Source organism: Leptosomus discolor, chromosome 16 (genome assembly GCF_034619465.1).
Source record: "Leptosomus discolor isolate bLepDis1 chromosome 16, bLepDis1.hap2, whole genome shotgun sequence".
NCBI lineage: Eukaryota > Metazoa > Chordata > Aves > Leptosomiformes > Leptosomidae > Leptosomus > Leptosomus discolor.
Genome location: NC_141406.1, coordinates 16111855 through 16117854, shown reverse-complemented (window position 1 = coordinate 16117854; position 6000 = coordinate 16111855).

The following is a 6000-nucleotide window of genomic DNA, read 5'->3' as shown; positions in this document are numbered from 1 at the left end:
CGGCGGTTAGACACAGCCCTCGGCGCCATGCGGTTACTCAGGACCACGCTGCCGGCAGCGGCTTCTTGCATGCACCAGAGTTACCAGATAAACTGTGGAGAGACAAAGGGAGTGAAGAGAGGAGCCCGGGAACTGGTGCGGGGAGCAGCATGAGACCATTCCCCATGACGGGTGAACTGGGGCCCCAGGAGAACCCCGAGCTCGGGCTCTCGTGGGGCTCATGGCAACAGCATCGCTTTTTCGGATGAATCTCTCTGCAAACTGGGTTTGCTGGAACTTTACAGCCATTAATGATTGTTATTAACAGTTTCCACATTGTCCTATTTCCACTCAGCTTCTTTTCTTCTTCACTTTTAGCCACGTGAAATTTCTTGGAAAACAGGCAGCCAATAGGGAAATTTTCAAAGCCCCCCAGCCTGAGCATCTTCCTTTCCATTGCACCGAATGGGAGACAAAGATGCTCAGCAGCACTGGAAATGGGGCTGCTGCAGGTTAATTAACCAAGAGCCCCGGAGGAGGCCACTGTTCGTTTGTCATGGCAAATGGCATCCGAGAGTTAAAGTGCAAAGAGTATTTGTTAGTAGCAATAGAGAAACAAGTTAGGAATGGTTAGTACAGGTGGTTAGTAACAGAAGCACGGCACAGTCGGTCTGACTTAGAGGACAGACGTACTGGAAGAGAAATGAAGAGAAAAGCAGCAACAGTTAGTTTGTTTAATTCAGTTCAGGAATGTGTTAGTAACAGAGATCTACCGGCTTAAAAAGGAACTGAAAAGCTTCTGCTGATAAAACCGTTTTAGGCTCCTAGTCAGCAACAGGCTCCACAGGCAGACCCGGGCACAGCGTGCGGGGAGAAACCCCCTCCTCGTGCCGGCGAGGGCTGCCCGCTGCGGGGGCTCGGGCTCTGCTGCCCGCTGCGGGGGCTTGGGCTGCCCGGCCCTGCCTGTGCAGCCCGTCCCCGACCCAGCAGCACCCAGCACTTACAAAGCCCCTTCCCCAGCTTTTCCGTTCCCCTTTAAAGGCGGCGGTTAGTGGGAGGCGAGACAAGGCCGGTTAGTAGGGCATGCGCTGGGGCCGGTTAGTAGGTTAGTCCGTCTGCCAGGGGCTTCGGCAGCCCTCGGCACCCCTCACAGGGGGGGCGCAGGGGTCCCGGTGGGTTAGTAGGTTAAGATCGGAGCGCAGCAGCAGCATGCAGAGCCGGGCCCGGTTAGTCCCCCCGCCGGCGGAGGGGCGCTTTCCCAAGGAAGGGTCTGCTCGGCGCCTGGGGAAGCAGCGGGGCTCTGGCTCACGGGAGCAGGAGACGTTTTTGGGCTTTGCCACCAGATTGAATTCGGGAAGGTGTTAGCAGAGGGTTTAGCCTGCGTAACATACCCTGCTTTCTGAATGAAATGCTTCACAGGGCTCTGCCCCTTTGATCCGTGCTGGTGAGGACAAGACAGCCCGAGCAGCCTGTGCCCCCACGCAACACGGGTTTCCCACCCCCAGTACCGGTGAAAGTGAGAAACAGGCTGCACAGAGACAATCCCGGCAGTGCTGGGCTGTGACTTGCATCGCAAGGCTCCCGGGTAAGGGTGCTAAAGGAGCTGGAAGAAGCAGAGAGGGAAGGAGTGAAAACATCACCGGTGGTGCCCGGGGCAAGGCTGCTCTGGGTCTCCACTGAGCTCCCGCTGCCCGTGGACAGAAAGGAGGAGGTCCAGCAGAGAACACCACAGCTGGGAAGCAGAGGAAAGGTGCCCGATAGCTCATCCCCTCCCCATCAGAAGTGCCTCTCTGCAGGGCTGCCGGCAGGAGCAGGCGGCTGAGCAGGGCTGATTGCCGAGGGGCGGCAGGAGCAGCGGCTCTGCACCGTGCCCCAAGAAAGAAGCCTGGGAAGGGCCGCCCAGGGCACCCTCTGCCCTGTGTTCCTCCAGGTCACCTCCTCCTGCAGCTCTGGGTCCCCCTGGTCCCCACGAGGATGCTTCTCCATTTTGGAGTTCGAGGGGCTGTGACGCCCTCAGCCCCCAGCCCGCTGCACGCTCAGCCCTCCCGCCTGCTCAGGGGACCCTGGCTGGAGGGGGCAGTGGGGCAATAGTCGCACCCACTTACGGGGCCACTGTCGGCCCCGCAGAGCCGCATGAGGGCCATGGCACAGGCCTCTCGGGAGGAGGATGCGCTGCCCGGGTCCCTCCCCGTGCTCCAGGCTGCTCCACAAACCAGGTGGTTTCCTAAAGTGGAGTCGAGGCAGGATCCTGCCAGGACGTAGCACCAGTGGTGCAGGACCCTTCCAGAGCAGAAAGCACTGGGACTTTGCTGACAGAGGGATGGGTAGCATCAGTGGGGACCACCAGGGTCCCTTCGGGCTCTGTCATGTCTCCTTGAGGAGCTGGCACAGCTCCACTCCTGTCCCCATCCCCTTCTCCTTCCTTTGCATCCAGTGAAGGGGATGGGCCTCATCCTGCCCACGCCCTGCCCGTTGCTGGGGAGGGCACACAGGGAGACCCATGTGCCAGGACTGGCTGGGATGGAGCAGTGGGAAGGAAGGGGACCCCAGCACCTCATAGGAAAACCGCACGCGTACGCAGACCCGTGTCCTCAGGTGTCATCACCGCCGTCTCTTCGGCCACGTCCCCCGCCACGGCCAGGCTCGTGGCTCCGGCCCATGGCAGCCGGCACTGGGTTGCTCTGCTGGGGCCGGCCTGGCTCTGGCATCCACACATGGGCGGCGATGGCAGCTCCGCGAGCCCCAGCTGCCCTCTGGGCACAGCCGGTCCGGCCAGGCAGGAGCTGGGGCTGTGCCCGTGGGGCTGGTGGCACTGGGGAGCAGAGATGCTGTGAGACCCTGGGCGGTGTGATGGGCACCCCCTCCCCACCGCTGGGCATGCATGGGGGACACAACTTCTCATGCGGGTGGCCCTGGGGATGGTGTGACCCCACGGACCCAGCCGGAGCCCAGGGAGTGCCTGTGAGGGGATGGGTCCCTGGGGAGGAAGGCTGGCTCCCGGCTTGCAAGGGGTGGGGAGATCATGGGGGCGGCACCGCCCGTGTCCCCCTCTCTGGGGGTCCTACCTGTGGTCATCGGCTACGCTTGTGCCGTGCAATGTCCCCCCGTCCCATCTGGCTGCTCCACCGCAGAGGCTGCGCAGGGGACTGTGTGTGAACAGACCTCAGGTCAGTCATTAGCAGCTGCAAAAGAAAGCAACCAACGCAGCAAGGGAGAGCAACATGACGCCATCGTCTGTGGGCAGAGCTGAGCCGAGCCAAGCTGAGCCGAGCCAAGCTGAGCCGAGCTGGAGGGGGTGCATCGTGGTGCTGCCAGCCTGGCAGAGCCTCCCTCGGCTCCCCCACGTCCCTGCAGCTCCCCATCCCTGCAGGATGAATGTGGCATCCTCTGTTCCGAACCCCACCGCTGCTGGCACCACTCCTGGGCCCCGCAGGGAGGCTGGGCACTGCCCAGAGCTGGGGACAAAGGAAGGGGCCAGACTCCGCGGGACAGGGGCATGAGACCTCTGCAGGGAGAGATGCCATGCCGGCACCCCGCCTGCCCCGCGCCTCTTCCCCCTCCTGCGCGCTGGGCTGCCCTGGGGAGCAGGGACCGGCCCAGGCGTCTTCCCAGCTCAGGCAGGATGCTGCCCCTGGCCTGGCACAGACGCATGGTGATGCCCAGCTGCCCCCTGCCCCACAGTGTCCCCCCCCAAAAGCCAGCGGCGGGCAGTAGCGGGGCAGAGGCAGGCAGGGCGGAGGTTGGGGAGCTCCAGCCCATGCTCCCCGTGGGGACCTGCGCTCACACCTGACGTGGCTCTGCTCGGCTGCCCGCTCAGTGACACCCAGCGCCCAAGGAAACGCCACCTCTCCCTCCTGCGCCTGTCCCCTGGCAGAGCAGGGGGGAGACGGAGCCACCACCAGGCACAGCAGGGACGCTGGGAAGGACCACGCCAGAAACGGTGGCAATGCCCCAAACTGTCTGTCCCTGTCTGCTGCTGGAACTCCCCGCTGGGACTGCCTGCCACTGCCACTGCTGCCTTTGCCACTGCGGGTCTGGGACAACTCTCCATGGGTCCGCAGGTTCCGCTGGCTGTCCCGGCTGCACGGCGAGCTCCGCAAAGCCCTCGACCACCGACGGGAGCTCTGCGTGGCACCGCAGGCAGCCCCGAGCAGCGAGGGGTTTCTCACAGGTGGGGGAGCTCCTGCCGTGCCTGCAGGGTGCATTGCCTGTGAGGAGGAGGAGGCGGCAGGGAAGCAGCATGGGGAGCAGCTCCGGGTGCAGCTCCTGGAGCGGGGCGATGCCGGCCGCCTGAGCACTGCCTGGTGGGAGAGCCTGCCGTGTTGTCAGCCTCTGCTTGTTTTAGGTTTTTTTCCCTCTTTTTTTGGGGTCTAGGACAACTCATTGTGGCTGACCCAATGCACCGAGCTGAACTAGACCCATTTCTGCTGGGGTATATGTGGCAAAATTCAGAAATGTTAAAAAAATGCAATAGTAAAACTTCAAAAACCATTTTATTAAACTCATCGACAATCATGAGCTGTGGCACACCAGTATTCCATGGGGCTCCTCCTGCCATCACTGGGCACAATCTCTGAAATGTGCCCATCTGCTTTGGAATATTTCTTCAGCTCGACCGGAGGACTGTGGCCTGAAACAAGCCGTTCGTCATAAGAGTCTCTGCCCTTCTGCACCTTTTGGAGGCCATCAATGAACTTCCAGTTGGGTGGCACATTCCCAATTCGGCTTCGAGGCGATGATGAGCAGCTTCAGAATGGTTGTCAGGGCCATCCTCGGCGCTCTGTGTTCTGTCGAACAGAATCCCCACGGATGGTGGAAACAGAGGAGCTTGTCTACCACGTCTTCTCCTACGTGGGTGACTGAACCAGTCAAGAAGAGGTTGAAGCTCTTGGGGCAGATACTCCTCCAGAGTCACAATGTATTCTCCCAAGTCCAGGAGAGGCACAAATGCCGAGGACATGACCACGGCCAAATTCTTGAACAGCACCTATCGACGCCAAATGCTCCCTCGTGTTCTGAACCAGGTGGAAGCAGCAGTCTTTTAGGGCAGCTTCTGGGAAGCGGTCCTTTACGGCATTCACGGCAGCCATTTCACAGCCGCAGTGCAGGGACTGCAGCCGTAGGTCAGGCACCAGAGCTTTAATGAAATCTAACAACCACTCGTACATGGTGGGCTCTTTGTCCGGCAGAAGGGCACGCAGCACCGAGCACACGCCCCTGTACTTCTTTGCCAGGACCACACAGACCTGGGCAAAGAGTTTGGAGTCTGCTGCAAATGTGCTGGATGTTGGCAGAATTTGCCGCCAACAGGTTCTGCCAAATAGAAGAATCCTTCCGGATCCCTCTCCAATATCACCAAGCAAGAATGACTTGTGCACGCCTGGCATTGGTGAATAGGTCTTGCATTCCTTGGGTAATACAAGGTCATCCAGGCTCGCTGGGTCCGAAGGTGCTGCGTTTTGTTTCGCCTTCACTGGATTGTTTTTCGTAAAGGTTCTTTTCTTGGAATTAAAGCATGGACTGCCGAGCTCAGAGATGGCCGTGGAGAGGTGGCCATGGAGACTTGACTGCGTTTAATTGATTTCACCTTGGCCTGACTGCGTCTCGTAAAGTCGCTGTTCTCAGGATTACAAGCTGGACATGCACAAATGAGTATCTTGGGTCGTACCCTCCACCGCTTCTTCAGCTCGCTGCAAAATCCCCATCACAAGTCTTGCTACTTTGACATTCGCTGCCGAAGGGAACGGGAATGTTGACTGATCTTCCGGATCACATCTCTGTCCCTGGTGTGAATGCTGGGCTTGTATCATCCAATCTGCTCACAACGCCAAAATTTAATAGAAACATCACCTTCGCCGAGTCTATCGAATACATAAAGGTATCTACCCGCCACAAGTAAATTTTTCCCTTCCTCTCTGGCTTCGAACTGTCACAGTCATCTCACAAGTAGCAGCCAAGCAGTATGATTTTTGCAAGGAAACTGCACATCTATGAGGGAGTTAAAGTGTAAGAAATAACGAC